Source organism: Gorilla gorilla, chromosome 7 (assembly GCF_029281585.2).
Source record: "Gorilla gorilla gorilla isolate KB3781 chromosome 7, NHGRI_mGorGor1-v2.1_pri, whole genome shotgun sequence".
Classification (NCBI taxonomy): domain Eukaryota; kingdom Metazoa; phylum Chordata; class Mammalia; order Primates; family Hominidae; genus Gorilla; species Gorilla gorilla.
The window spans coordinates 22,999,827-23,016,096 of NC_073231.2; the positions used below are offsets into that span (position 1 = coordinate 22,999,827).

A 16,270-nucleotide genomic window follows, 5' to 3' on the forward strand; every position below is an offset into this window, starting at 1 on the left:
ATGAGTCGGGGAGTCTGCATTTGCTCCTGAGGCACTGGCTTCCAACATAACAACTGTACTTTTCACCCATGTAGGGGTTCAAACGTTTCTAGGGGCATGATGCACGTTTTCACTTTTTGTTTTATTTATTTATTTATTTATTTTTCCTATACTAAGTTGCTGCTCTTGTGGGATAGCTCTCACATGAGAATGTAATATGTGCAATATTATCAAGTCAATTTCAATAAACCCATACTATAATCATTTCAAATGAATAATTTGCAAAGAAACTCTTACTGGATATCCAGTTTTAGAAATAGAAATACATTTAGATGCAAACAAATGTGTATGGTCACTGTTTGCATAGAAGCTTCTTTGGGCAAAGTAGGATCAGCGAGCCCCAATTCCGGTGGACAAGACAGGAGGAATGACTCACTTACAGTCTGACCAACTCATTTTTCTGGAGTCTTCTTAAGATGCCATTGGACATTCCCTTCTGTCTGCATTTCTGTCAGGTTGAATTAGTATCAGTGTATATGCACTGGACATCAGAAGCTGGGCAGCAAAAGGCGGCACAAAGCAGCTGGCAGAAGGTGGTCCGGGACTGGCCAGAGAAGGAATGCAGGACCTTTGACTAACTTAACTGGCAACAGATACAAAGTAGACACTCCTTATGTGGATAAGAACTACAATTTTCATATCTTAAACAGTTTGTTTAGTGTTTATGTTAAAGAGTTGGGTACCCCCACCACCACAGGAAGAATACTCACTTCCTGTCTAGCGCACAGGTAAAATATACTTATAAATATGAATTTAGTTTGATCAAATACTCTCCTTTCTTGATTAGGTAATAAATGCTACAATCTAGCCAGGGAATATTAGAGAAGTTCTGGCCTCCCATTGCTCCCACTCCCTTTTCTCTTCTAACTCTTCCATCTTCTGGGATACAAGAGGCTGAACAAATATTTTCTATGGTTATATAATGTCCAAATTTTACCATCTCTATTGGTATATTCTGCCCTTTCTTCAAATTCTTTTTTTTGTGGGGTTGGAGGTGTGGGGGATGGAGTCTCGCTCTGTCGCCCAGGCTGGAGTGTAGTGGCGTGATTTCGGCTCACTGCAATCTCTACCTCCAGGGTTCAAGCGATCCTCCTGCCTCAGACTCCCGAGTAGCTGGGATCACAGGCGCATGCCCCCATGCCTGGCTAATTTTTTTGTATTTTTAGTAGAGATGGGGTTTCACCATGTTGGCCAGGCTGGTCTCGAACTCCTGGCCTCAAGTGATCTGTCCACCTCGGCCTCCCAAAGTGCTGGGATTACGAGAGGGAGCCACTGCGTCCAGCCCCTTTCTTCAAATTCTTACGACACCTTTTCCAGTGTCCTACATAGCACAGGCGTTGCTGTGTTTCTCTTTGGCGTGTTTGGAACTGCGTTATCTGTTCTGCAGTGTCCCTCTCCTGCTGACACACCCACTGACGACATGGCCGTACAGTCTCACCTTGCACATAACTTCTACTTTCTCTTCATGCAGGCTACAGGCAGTTTCTACAACAGCAGCCTGACAACATATCCTGTCTACACTGAGTTTCCCCTAAGTGCTACCTACTACAACTACACTGAAAGCTGCTCTATGCGATATAGGGAAGGTTTCTTGGATTCACTTAATTTTGTGTGCAATGTTAAAAAAGAGAAAAGAATTAGCACCCTGGCAAGAATACAAGGAGTAAGACCCTCCCCTTAGGAAATAAAATCCTATCTCTGTCACTTCCTGCTTTCATCTCTTTAAAATATTCCAGCTCCCCTGGAGACAGATCCAAACTGTCATCTTCATCTGGGGCTACGGGATTAACAGGGGACTTTTCCACTCTTTAGTACCCAATATGAATGAATTAGTAATAATATCAATAAATATTTTGTCTTAACATATTTTTATGAAGAATTCCAGAATGTTTACTCTGTTTAATACACTATTTTAAGCACTTTATACTAACTCACTTAATGCCCTTGACCTTATGATAGGTACTTCCATCATTCCCATTTTACAAAAAAGGAAACTGAGGTATGGTGCAGTTAAATAACTTTGCCATGACCATTCTGCCAGCAGGAGGTAAAGCTGGGATTGGGGCTCAGCAATGGCAGCTGCAGTTGTGCGTTCAGCCTCTTAACTAATAAGCTATGTGGCTTTCTAATCTATATTACTACAGGTTATACTGCACGCATAACTTTGGTGTATATAGGAACAAACACTTCTACTTTTTAAAGGACATCTGTATATGCGTTTACTATGGTTGCATAATTAAGTATACACAACCAAACCTGCACAAATTTTCACTCCAATTATTTATTTAAACATTGACTATGTGCCAGCGCATTTCTAAGTGCTAGGGGTGCAGCCTTGCCCTTGTGGACTTTTACCTTCTAATAAGAGAGAGAAACAATAAAATACATGAAGAGTTTTCCCTCTGTTCCTGCCTTTCACCATCCCACAAATATCTGAATATGTTACGACTCACACACTGTTCCAGGTAAATATTAGGTCTAATAAAGCATCAACAGACGAAAGTCCTTGCTTTCAAGGAGTTTACACTCAGACAGTGACATTCATAAGTGCCTTGGAGATAAATATAGCAAGGTATGCAAGAGGGGAGGGAGGGGTTGCTACTTTATTCACAGCACTCAGAAAGTACCATGTGAGTAGAAGATAGAAGGAAGTGAGGATGTGGCTTTGCAAGGTATCTTCAGATCATTTCAAACAAATGCAGGCCTGGGCAAGATGGCGTTTGGTAAGTTTTAAGTGATGGCCCAGAGGAGCCTCCATGGCTGGAGAGGAGTGAGCAAGGGGAAGAGGAGTTAAAGAGTCCCAAGGAAGGCCTGAATTCACTTACAATTTCAAAGTAGTCAATCACTCGGAAGCTTCAAAATTAACTGCCAATTCTCCAACATCCACAATCGGAGAAGGTACAACAATTTACAAAAGGTTATTAGTATCATATATATACTTTAGACACATGTTAGCTTCCAAAGTTCGTGGGCTGTTTCTCAGTTCCCCCTGTAATTCTGCAGTACCTCTCCATGACCATCACATCATCTAAGGGTCCAGACTCTTATCAATCGCCTAATTCATCCTGTAGGTCATGGATTCAGAGCATACTCTCCCCAGCACTGTGCCCCGAGGGCTAGTCTGTGATTTTTCTAAGGCTGAATCCTTATCTTAATGAAATTTCTAACACAGCGCCTTGGATAATGGCTGGGATTTAACATACGCTCAGTACAACTGTCCTAAATCAAATTGCAAGAAGCTTAAAGGAAAAGTCAAACAACTGTGTACTCGTCTCAATGCAGCTATCAAGTTCAGTAGAAGATGCCCAAAAGCAGTAATTCAAATGTTTTCTTTCATGAATCTGTATACAAAGCTGAAAGTTTCTGAGTTTTATTGTAAGCGATTTCCTTATTACGGAATCTATAGACTCTGATCAGTGGAAATCATCTGCCAATGAGCTCTCTCTATGTTGCAGATCTTTTAATGCTTATCCCTTATTGTTGCCAAATGGGGAGCAACGTGAAAAAGTGGCAAAAGCAAAGTGGACAGAATGCAGCGGGGAAGGGGGGAAGGTCTTCAGCTCTTAATATCTAACCTAAGAAAACTAAAACCATGATTACTAAATAGATTGTATGCATTAGGTTTTTTTTGGTTTTGGTTTTTTTGAGACGGAGTCTCACTCTGTCGCCCAGGCTGGAGTGCAGTGGCGCGATCTCGGCTCACTGCAACCTCTGCCTCCCCGGTTCAAGCGATTCTCCCACCTCAGCCTCCCCAGCAGCTGGGACTACAGGCACCTGCTACTACGCTTGGCTAATTTTTTTCATTTTTAGTAGAGAAGGGGTTTTGCCATGTTGGCCAGGCTGGTCTCAAACTCCTGACCTCTGGTGATCCACCCGCCTCGGCCTCCCAAAGTGCTTGGATTACAGACGTGAGCCACCGTGTCCAGCCTATGTTAGCTTTATGAAAGACAACTATCATTGTCACTTTCTAAGCTTTGCCTGTGCTTTTAAACTAGTTTTTCCTTCTCTTCATTTATTATATTTTAAAGTAGGGAGCTACTTTTTTTTTTTAGGGAGCTATACATGATCTTACTTTGCCCTTTGATTTCACACTAGCGCCTCCTAGAACCAAACTACCTGTAAGGCGAGGAGGGTGAGCGCTGTGTTCTTTAATGTGAATTAGATGTTATCTGCCATCTAACTCGATCTCAAAGTGTTTGGTATTTTAAGACTGAAATCATGGCATTTTGGAGGTAAAAAGAGGTTAGTGACATAAGCTGGAACAGATTCAGTTATTGGGCACAAGACAGGACAATCTGCTCTGCAAATAAACTGAGAATTAAAGAGACCCAGTAGACAATAAATTTAGTGAATAATGTCCTCTCCATACCTCCCCCCCCCACAAATAACCATCAAAAAAAGGAAAGAAAGAACGAAGAGTCTTTAAAATCAGTTGGGAAGAAAAACATTGCATTTTCTGGCTTTCTAAAATGTGACAAGGCCTTTACATTTATAATCTTATATTAGTGACAGTCAGAATCTCCTAACAGATTGTTAGAGTAAATTTAAATAGGAATCCCCTTGGACTGATAAATGGGGGCAGGTGGGTTGGGGGGAAAAGTCATCCCTGCCAGGGCTCACAGGTAAACAAGCAGAATTCAGGGCATGTCTGCCTGTTACATCAGAGACCCTTGATGTGATCCAGAGGACTTGTGGAGTAAGCTGGACAAGCACCTACCTCTAGGCCACAAGGACTTAAGAAAGTGAACTGGAGAACTTCCCGGCAATAGACTACCTGAAGACTGTTCATATCAAAACAACTGGTACCCAGAGACAGAACTCCTAACTCCAAATCCAACACTTTTTGTCCACTGCACCATTGTCTACAGCAGAGATGACAAGGTAAATAGCTGTTGACAAAGCCGGGCTTTCCAGAGGGTAAGTTTAGTCAACAAATACTTTGACAAGTATTTTTCAAGCAAAATAAAAAAGACAGAGTCTAAAAGAGAGGATAAAGTAACAGGCAGCACAAACCAGCTTGAATCACCAAAAAGAATCCTTCAGAACCAGATCATGAGCCTTCATGAAGGGAGGGGATGAGGACAGAAGCAGCCAGAGATGCTACTCAATAGAAACAAAAAAAGCCCTCCCCAAACTCTCCCCCTGAACCCCTCCAGAGGGATAAGGCAAAAGTGCTGTTTTTGGCAAAACTATGTAAATACAAATTCATATTTCATTAGTTACTAGACACATTTTTTTAATATTTCAAAGTCTTTAAAATTAGAATGGATTTTTTTTTTTTTTTGAGATGGAGTCTCACTCTGTTGCCCAGGCTGGAGTGCAGTGGCGCAATCTTGGCTCACTGCAACCTCCACCTCCAGGGTTCAGGTGATTCGCCCACCTCAGCCTCCTGAGTAGCTAGGACTACAGGCGCCCACCACCACGCCCAGCTAATTTTTGTCTGTTTAGTAGAGATGGGGTTTCACCATGTTGGCCAGGATGATCTTGATCTCCTGACCTCGTGATCTGCCAGCCTCGGCCTCCCAAAGTGCTGGGTTTACAGGCGTGAGCCTCCGCACCCAGCCAGAATGGTTTTCTCATGCATCAACCAGTGTGAACCCTGGCAGCCAGGTGGCTGTCAGACGTTTATTACCTGTGCACAACGCAAAATTATACTGTTGGTTTCATCTTGATTTAATTGATGTTTACAGTGTCTTCAAAAAGATGCTATAAAAGGTACTGAGACAAAAGTATTATTTATGCAGGCAAGCATTGAGAATACGCCAAAGTCATTTGTATGTAAAAATCTTTAAGTTTAAGAATTATTAGAAACTCCAAGAGAAAGTACTGTGCCATAGTTAATTGCTGGCATTTTTTTCCTTTTTTTTTTTTCTTGGTTTTGTATTTAACACCACTTTCTCCAAGTGAAATGGCATATTCTTTTCTGGCAGTAGCAGAAAATATATGAAAATATACTTTCAAATATGTAAAATATAAAATATTATAAATTAAGATACTGACTTATCCCCCAATCATTAGTATCTTAGATTCAAAAAATTTGATGTTGTTTGTTTTCACTAGTACTGTCATCCCTTGGTATCTGTGGGGTACTGGTTCTAGAACACTCCCCTACAAAATACCAAAATCCATGGATGTTCAAGTCCCTGATATAAACTGGCACTCAGTATTTAAATATAACCTATATACACTCTGCTGTATACCTTAAGTCATCCCTAAGCTACTTTTAATACCTAGACAATGTAAATGCTATGTTAATAGTTGTTATACTTTATCGTTTGGGGAATGATGACAAGAAAAAAATACGAACATTCTCAGTAGAGATACAACCATTTCTTTTTTTTTAAATCTATTTTCCATCTCCAGTTGGTGGAAACTGCCAATGTGGAACCCACAAATACAACAGTCTGGCTGTATGCAGTTGCCTTAAAACTCAGTAACATTTAATTTTCGTTTTCTTTTCTCTTTTGAGACAGCATCCTGCTCTATCACCCAGGCTGGAGTGCAGTGGCGGAACTGCAGCCTTAGCCTCCTGGGCACAGGCAATCCTCCCTCTTCAGCCTCCTGAGTAACTGGGACCACAGGCGTGAGTCACAATGCTCAGCTAATTTTTAAAATGTTTGTAGAGACGGGGGCTCATGATGTTGCCCAAGCTAGTCTCGAACTCCTGGACTTAAGTAATTCTCCCACCCCAGCCTCCCCAAATGTTGAGATTATAAAAGGCGTGGAGTCACTGCACCCAGCCTAACGTTTAATGTTTAAAAACAAGATTTTATTCTGTTTATTTTCATTTATAGGTCATGACATTCAAACAATGACGGCATAAAAATTCCTTCTGCTTTGGGCAAAACAAGGTATTTTGAAATTCTTTTTTTTTTGACATTTAATTCTAAAGGTTTATGGACAATTCCTCAAACAAGACCATTCAAAAAGCTACAGAAATTCTCTCTACTCAACGCCTTTTAAAATGCTATTTTTCAGTGTAGCAAAATGAGAATGATATTTGGTAAGCACTGCTATTATTAGAGACTAAGAATACATTTGAGATTATTATCAGAATTTTACTTCTTCATTTTCCAAAAAAAACATAATACCAAGTTCCAAAAAGCTGCACCTTGAGATTATAGGTAACTAATACTCATGAAAAAAAATTACAGGTTGGATGAAATTTGCGTGAATTAGTTAAGACCAGTATTTATAATCAAGGCCTAACAAAATTACAAGCTCTTGAGTTTTTCCTAACAAAACTGAATAAAACTGTTTTTCATTTGTGACCAGTTTCTATGGAAATGAACAATATTCCAGCTAATTCAAACATTGCTGCAGATAATATTAAATAGCGATGTCATTTTAATTCCAAAATTTTGACCCCCACAACACACACACACACACACACACACACACACCCCCAATAACAAAGCTCCAATTCCAGGTGGCTCTTAAACTTCTATACCCATGGCTTCAAATAATAATTTTGATTTTGAGTCATAATTTAGCCTCTCACTTCAAGTGTTTTATTTTGAGAAGGGAATACCCACACACACACGCACACACCACACACACACACACACACACACAGGCTTGCTTAGAGGACAACCTCCATCCTAAGAAAAAATAAGACTGGCAAGTAATCGAGTTCTTTAACTTCTAAGCCCCCAACTGCAGAGTCACAATGCACCTTAGTACCCTTAGCAAAGACAATAAAGACGTAAAAGTCCTTCAGAAAAGAAAAAAAATTTTCTTTGTTTCACCACCTTGATAATTTTTTGTTTACTTCCTATTTACTTTCTATCTTTTCTACATGCAACACACTCTTTGTGAAACAGGCATTCCAACTTTTGCTAAGCTATTAGATTTACACAATAAGGTTTTTTTCTACACAGAAACTTTGGTTGAGAAGGGGCCATGGGAAGGTCTTGTACATGATACAAAGAAATATCCTAAGAAGAAGTATGATGCATAGCCCTAAATAAAGTCTGTCCTGTGTCCCACCCAGTTCTCCAAAGGACATCATTCAGGCATCACTTGATAGCAGAACTTTAGTAGTAGTATAGTCCATCCCCTGGAGTGTGTTCCAAGTACCCCTTCACCACCCCCTAAGCTGGACAAACATACTCTTAAGAGCAATACTCCACCTGGTGCAAGAATAAAGTAGAATCATCCTCAAATTCAACTCTTAAAATGGCAAAAGTCTGTGACCTGGCTGTGATGTCCTGTGTCAAACTGTCCCTCCTATGCCAATATCTCCCTAGCGACAGTCTCTGCCTCCTGACCTAAATGACATAAGCTATCAGTGTGAACCACTAAGCAATTCCCAACTATCTGCCTCAAGAAGCTGCATATCAGAGATGAACTCAGAAAACAGCTTGCACTCACGTTTTATGACTTTCAGAGAACACTGACATTTCAGAATGAAATTCATCACGGAAAAGTAATATGCTGACCTCCCTAGTATATTAACCCCACGTACATCTCATCTTCTCAAATAAAAAAATACATGTCAGATGACCAGGTTCAGGTATTTTAAAGTTTACAGCACAAGAATATTTGCTTAACTGTGCTTCTCCTAGGTCCCGGCACTACCTCACTCCCATCCAGCACATGTGCTCACTCCAAAAATGGCAAGCCGATCCAATCAATCAGCTCTTGAAGTTTCAATTTAAGCTCCATTCTTTAATATTATTTCTAAAGCATATAATAGATAATGTTAATCTGGTTTTATAAAGGAGGAGGAAAAGGGAGAATGGAGAGACAGGAAAAAAAAAAAAAACCAAACCTTATCACTTCAATAACTGGAAAAGCATACCTGAAGCCAAAATAGACCTGCCAGTCTGGAACTTCCCCTCAGAGGATACACTCCTTTCTTCGGAGTCTGCAGAAAATAGAATGCACTTTGGCACCATTCTTCAAGCTAGCTTTAAAATTTCTCCTTCAACTATAATCAAGTCATCTAGACAGTCTAAGTTTTACATTTTGAATTCCTATCATTGGAACTAGGGCTGATAAAATAAAAACTAAACATCCTTTAAATCAGTTAAAAGATCTTTACCCTAGCCACTCAAAATAAGAACAAAGTACAAGTAAAGTGGCAATAATAGCAAAGGTGTGAATTCTCCCCTCCCCTTTATTCACTAGAGGTATGAAAAGTCCTGCCCTGTTGATGATCAAACTGGCTTCTGGGTCCTGCCACAAGAGATCCTGAATTCCGCAACTTATCATTGAATTCTGCAATGTCACCAGCTGCAAGTCACCCAAGAGATGACGTTTCTACACCTTGTCACACAGTACTGTCACATGCTAGTCACTCCATAGCAACTAAAATACTTGCAGATGTAACTCTCATTGATACCATTTAAAACTTGCCTAAGTTTTTGGGAAAATGAGGACGCCATACCTCCTCTCTCCTTACAATTACACATGGTGCTTTATCTTAAACACACACACACACACACACCCCATTCCATGTTCACAAGTGTTTCCTAATACTCTGACAAGGCGGCCTAGAAAGCACTATAAACTTAGTGGAGAAAAAGTGAGGTCAGGCATGGTAGCTCAAGCCTGTAATCCCTGCACTTTGGGAGGATTGCTCAAGCCTAGGAGTTCGAGACCAGCCTGGACAACACCGTGAGACCTTGCCTAAATAAAACAAATTTCCAGGCTTATCTGTACATGTCTGCAGTCCTGGCTACTTGGGAGGCTGAGGCGGGAAGAGCACGTGAGCCCAGGACTTTGAGGCTACAATCAGGTATGATCATGCCACTGCACTCTAGCCTGGGTGACAGACATGACCCTGTCTCTAAGAAAATCAATAACTTTTTTAAAGTGAGACCCAGGCTATGTCAATTTTCCAAAGACACAAAGATACTTAGATATAAAGTTAGAATTAACCACATGTATCTGTCTTCAGTCCTAGAGTACCTTCCACAATAAACATTCCACTGCCCTTATATAGTTGAAAGGAAGGCAACATCGTGAAGAGAAAAGAAATGATAAATTTGGAGGTTCAAGCAGACCAAAGTTCAGGTCTCAGCTCTAAATTATGTCACCTTTCTCATCCTTAGTTTCCTCATCTGTAAATACTAAGGATCAGAACACCTGCCTTACAGGGTTACTGTGAGGATTAAATAAAATTAGTAACTCAAAATTAGGTATTAGTCTTAAGATATTTAAGACTTTAATGGTTTCTGCTTCCCAGAATTCTTGATTTTACAAAATAGAAATAGAAAAATTAAATTCTACGCAATTCCCAGAATAAATTCAGGGGCCAACTATCACTGGCTAAGGCATACGCTTTATTATCTATGGTAAATGCTACAAAGAAATGTGTAGTGTTTGGGGGAAGCAGTGAATAAAAACAGAGATCAAGATGGCTTTGTCAATACCTGACTGCAATATAGATAACTAGAAGAGTCAAATTAGATCCCTAGGCAGAGTATCAATAATACACAGTACTTCAGCCAGCATGCCAGGGCATACCCAAGTCCAGCATCGTCCTTTTAGTCAAGTATTTGAACAAACAAGAGGACAAGAATTGCCCTCTTTCCATAAGTCCCCCAAAAGCAGTATTCTATAAAACCCTAGTGTGCTCTAGGCTCTGAAAAATCAAAGCTATAAAAAAATACACACATACAATGTTTTAACTTTCCAGCATTTCTCAGATTTATTTGACTATGAATCATTTTGTACCTAAACAGAATTTGAAAAACCCTGCCTTTCTGCAATACTACAATATACTAGTGTAGTCCCTGAAAATTATGTGTGTATTAGAACTACATGGGAAATTGTTAGAGGCAACTTTTCCAGTCCCATCTCAGACCTAAAGTTTGAGAACCCAAAAGTTAGTTATATTTCAAAAAGCATCCTAAGTTCTAAACAAATTTAGAAAACTACTGCACCAGTAGGTTTTTAGAGTTGTCAGTTGTGAAGACCACCAGACTCTCCAAATTCAATGTCTGTAAGAGTCACCTGGGAAGCTTGTTAAAAACACACACTGCCAGGTACCACCCCCAAGAGTCAGATTCACAGGTTCTGGGGTGCAACCCGGTTTGAGAATCACAAATGGTCTAACTAGGAATTCAGTGTCCACTGGCTATAAGCATCCTCACCGTAACTACCTTGTATTTTATTAGAGGATAAATAACAATTAGGGATATGAGTGTTGAGGGGAAGAGAATCCTATTCACTGGTACAAATTAACTCAGAGGGTTTCAATATTTTGAATGAAGATGATTTCTTCTTTTTCCAGTCCCAGCTCAAAAGAGAGGATGATTTAAGAAATTATGATTCATACTTTGAACATTACTGTTTTAACTGATCAATATTTTCAATGGACTGAGAACAACCTGTGAAAATCTGATCTCTTCCCTAACCTCCACACGCAACTCATTGCTGGCTTTAAAAGCATTAGCAAAATCAGCACATCCCACAGGGATCTACGTAGTCGATTCACAGTCTCTTCATTTGATCAGAATCAAGTTCTTCCGTATTTCCCCCTACAGCAAAAAGGTCCTGGGATGGTTAATTTTATGTGTCAACTTGACTGGGCCACAGGATATCTAGACACCTGGTTAAACATTGTTTCTGGGTGTGTTTGTGAGGCTGCTTCTAGAAGAGATGAGTGTTTGAGTGGTGGACTGAGTAAAGTGGATGGTCCTCCCCAATGTAGGTGGTTATCATCCAAAGCCCAAAGGCCTAAATGAACAAAAGGGTAGACAAAGTCTGAATTCAATCTCTTCCTGACTGCTAAACTGGGACATGGCTCTTTTCTGCCCTCAGAGCTCCTGGTTCTCAGGCTTTCATACTCAGACTACAATCTGAATTATCAGCTCTCTGTCGCTCAGGCCTTCCAACAACATCAGAGGCTTCCCTGGGTCTCCAGCTTGCAGATGGCCAATTGTGGGACTTCTTGGCCTCCGTAATCACGTGAACCAATTCCCTATAATGAATCTCATGATAGATAGATAGCTCCTATTGATTCAATTTCTCTGGAGAATCCTATTACAATTACACTACTCTCTACAAGAACCGGACCCAAAGAGAATTGTATCAGTAGCAATTTCCCTTCTAACTTGCCTAGTCCAACTTACTATATGGCTCATCAAACAGCACATCTTATTACTTTATTATTACCTTATATTCCCTGTGATGTAAATAAGATTATTCCTCAAGATCTTTTGTACCTTTCCCTTGGGAATATAAATTGAAATGTTACCATCAAAGAAGGAAAGAGTCATATTACCTACAGTTGATTTTGGAACATCTACTGTGTTATCTTTGAAGTTTGAAGAATGCATGTCAGCCTCCATAAGTTTGGCAAAGGCCCTTTGGAAAAGCTTGAAGGTTTTGTTTTTGATTTTTAAAAATCTAATTATGGCTACACACACCCAGGATCAATTTTCATTTTGTACTCAACACTGAGATGAATATTTCTAAAGCCAGAGGCAGTGTACTTTCTACCTTTCAAATGTACTGTAAGTCCTGGGCCTTAAGTGCTATAATATAATTAGTATCAGCTCATACCAAAGTGATATCAATGGTATGATAATAGTATCAGCTCACACCAAAGTGATATGAATGGTATGATAGTAGTATCAGCTCATACCAAAGTGATATGAATGGTATGATGGTTCTGACATTGTTTCGTACCAATATTAATGTCACAGTTAAGAGCAGCAGCTTAAGAGGAAAACAAAGTTCTCTCACTGATATCAGTTACCAAGCATGCATCCACACCTCCTGCTGGGCACCATATGAATAAAGAGCAAAATACAGCTCCCTATACCCAGAACTTCATAGTCCAGAGCATGAAGACAAACTCTGCACAGATAACTATATGCAAGACAGAAATAACGGAGCAACTAGTGCTTCAATGGGAAAAGGTTACATCACACACAACCCTGAACCAAAATGTGGCATTTACCAGGTGGAGAGAAAGGAAAGAAAAGTTTTCCCAGCACCAGGGATAGGTCATAGAAGACAGAGACGTGTAAGACTGCATGGCTTGTCCAAAGCAGTGCAAGAGCCAATGTCACTAGACTACAGGGTGCGAAGATGGGGCAGTCAGAGAGGGGCATGGAATGCTTAGGCAAGGGAGCTAGGAAAAGACTTTAAGTGGGTAAGAAAAATGGCCAGATTTAAGAGTGGTAACTAGGTGGTATTATGGAAGGTGACTGGATTAAATAGACAGATTAAATGAATTGGAATTTATAAAGTGCTTAAAGCAGTATCTGGCAAGTAAGCGCTATGAGAGTGTTTTTTAAGAGGGTGAGACTGAAGATGGGGGTGGGTCCAGTTAGCAGACTCCTGCAAGGGTCGAGGTGACAGATGAGAAGGATTCCATGTAAAGTAATCAATACAGAGTGGATGGAGCAGGATTGTGAGTAAAAAAGTAAAACTGGTTGAATTTGAGGCCAATTATATATGAGAGATGAAGAAGAGGGAGGACTCAAGGTAGACTTCAAGGTTTCTCACTTGAACACCTTGGTGAATCACAGTGCCTTTAGCCAACCTTTAAGCAACGCAAAGATAAGCCAGACTTTTAGGAAGGAAGCAGATTAAAAAAAAAAAAAAAGAAGCAAAAGCTAGTATTTCACAACACTTAAATCATTTGGGTCTCATAAACTCCATGTAAGGTAGACAATTTATATATACATATATATTATACATATATATATATATATATATTTTTTTTTTACAAAAAGATGAGGTTAACGAGCTATTCCCTGAATTGCATAATTAAAAGTTGCAGGCAGCAGAGCTACAAGCTACGTCCTCTGGCTCCTTGGCTCATGGTAATTTCCATGTCACAGATTTGCCAGAGGAAACATATCATCCTCATACTCCAGCTTTCTACTTTTTCTCCTAAGCCAACTATAAAAAGCAGCCAAAAATCCATCCAAAAAATGACTTTAGTTTTATAGTTTCTGGTTCTTCCATTGAAGGCTTTGTTGTACCTCCTTATTAGTAATGGGAAATACCCACAAACATTCAAGACTCAAGTTTATTTATACATTACAGCAACAACCAAGTGACCACATTCAAGCTTCGATACAAGAAAGCCATCTTACTCACAATTTTTTTTTAAATTCTCTTGACAAAAGGTATTTTTTACGATGAAAAGTCAAACTATTGGCCAGGCATGGTGGCTCATGTCTGTAATCCCAGCACCCTGGGAGGCCAAGGCAGGCAGACTGCTCGAGCCCGGGAGTTCAAGACCAGCCTGGGCAACATGGTGGACTCCCATCTCTACCAATCAATCAATCAATACAAAGAAATATAAAAGTTAGCTGGGGCTGGGCATGGTGGCTCATGCCTGAAATCCCAGCATTTTGGGAGGCTGAGGCAAGCAGATCACATGAGGCCAGAAGTTTGAGATCAGCCTGGCCAACACGGCAAAACCCTGTCTCTACTATAAACAAGCAAACAAAAAACTGGGCGTCAGGGCACATACCTGTAATCCCAGCACTTTGGGAGGCTGAGGCAAGCAGATCACATGAGGCCATGAGTTCAAGATCAGGCTGGCCAACATGGTGAAACCCTGTCTTTACTAAAAATAAAAATATAAAATTCAGTTACTGAGGCTGAGGTGGGCGGATGGCTTGAGCCTGGGAGGCAGAGATTGCAGTGAACTGAGGTTGCTGATACTGCACTCCAGCCTGGGCAACAGAGTGAGACTCCATTAAAAAAAAAATACTGAAAACTTAAAAATTAGTTGGGCATGGTGGCATGTGCCTATGGTCTCAGCTGCTAACAAGGCTGAGACAGGTGGATCAACTGAAGGTACAGGCTGTGGTAAGCTGTGATCATGCCACTGTACAGCCTGGGCAACAGTGAGAGAGACCCTGTCTCCAAGAAAATTTTTTTAAAAAGGGGCAAATTATCTAACATTTAGAATTTGAAAAGTATGTTCTCTATAACATAGAAAAACTAAAAACTCATTAAAAAACACACACACAAGGGAGAAAGTTTTAAGGTTATCTAGTAACCCAAGAATCTTGAGATACATCCAAATTCTTCCATAGTTCCCCAGCAATTAGAATGGATGTCATTCCCTTTATCTAAAACATTCTAGTGCCTATAGAATCCTGTCCATCAACGCCCTAGCATGGTGTTCCAGATTTGCTGCGTTTGGCTGACCAAGTCTTGAGCCTCATTTCCCACTAAATTTTTCCCTTGTACACTGTGTGGTCTTTGGCTCATGTTATTGTTTCCTTAGCTTCAGGTGTCCTCTCCCTTCTAGCATACACATCTACTCCTCCTGCAAGGCTCAAATCAGATGCCTCTATGAAGCCTATGGAAACCCTTGACAACCATGACTTCACAATCTTGTAGCACTGTTGCTAAGCCTCTAATAGGGCACTTCTTTAACTGTCTTGAAATAAAATACATGAGATGAATTAAAGGATACTCTACCGTTTGAGAGAATTTTTATTACAATTTTGTAAAAAGACATTTTTAAAAGACAACCATTTCACAGCTTTATTTTTTTGAGATGGAGTCTTGCTTTGTCAGCCAGCCTGGAGTGCAGTGGTACAATCTCAGCTCACTGTAACCTCTGCTTCCTGGGTTCAAGCAATTCTCCTGTGTCAGCCTCCCGAGTAGCTGGGACTACAGGCATGTGCCACAACTCCTGCATGGTTTTACCATGTTGGTCAGGCTGGTCTTGAACTACTGTCCTCAAGTGATCCATCCGCCTTGGTCTCCCAAAATGCTGGGATTACAGGTGTGAGCCACTGCACCCAGCCAGTAACTTTCTACTGAATGAAATAGCCTCCAGATCCCACTGAGTCCTCAAGCTCCAAGGACCTTGCTACATTAAAGCCTTTAGGTCCTACAAGTGCTGTTGCTGAAATGCGCTCAAGTTGTATTTGGTGTTCCCAATTAAACTCCAATAGACCACACCTAAACCAGACTCATTGTGGGTGACTCTTGCCTTACAACAAGTTTTATACACCAAAACTTCTGGGCATCTCTTTTAGACATTTCCCAGGAGGACACAGAACACAGGCATAATGCAACTTGTCTAAAAGAACAACAGAAATTATCTTCTGTCATTCAAAGCAGAGGAACAGATATCAGGTATCAAAGTACACTTTGGTTATCCAATCAATCACTTTCATTTGCTGGCTTTTGGGCAAACTTGTTTTAAAAATGAGTTACCTAAAGAATAACATGGTCACGAAAGGAGATAAAAAGACTGCAGCATAACCCGAACTCCACCCCTTCGGAAGGTGTA

General features: G+C 40.4%; 1 protein-coding gene across 15 annotated transcripts in view; it reads right to left on the bottom strand.

The window, feature by feature from the left end:
• Window positions 1-16,270, bottom strand: part of PSD3 (pleckstrin and Sec7 domain containing 3) — a 547,860-nt gene that overhangs the window by 274,118 nt on the left and 257,472 nt on the right. The window contains exon 1 of one of the 15 annotated variants that reach the window (XM_055349515.2): window positions 8,843-8,994. The exons of the other annotated variants lie outside the window; for them this stretch is intronic. The gene's annotated coding sequence lies outside the window, so the exon portion shown is untranslated. Of the gene's footprint in view, window positions 1-8,842; window positions 8,995-16,270 lie in introns of those variants that run through there. 15 annotated transcript variants of the gene reach the window in all.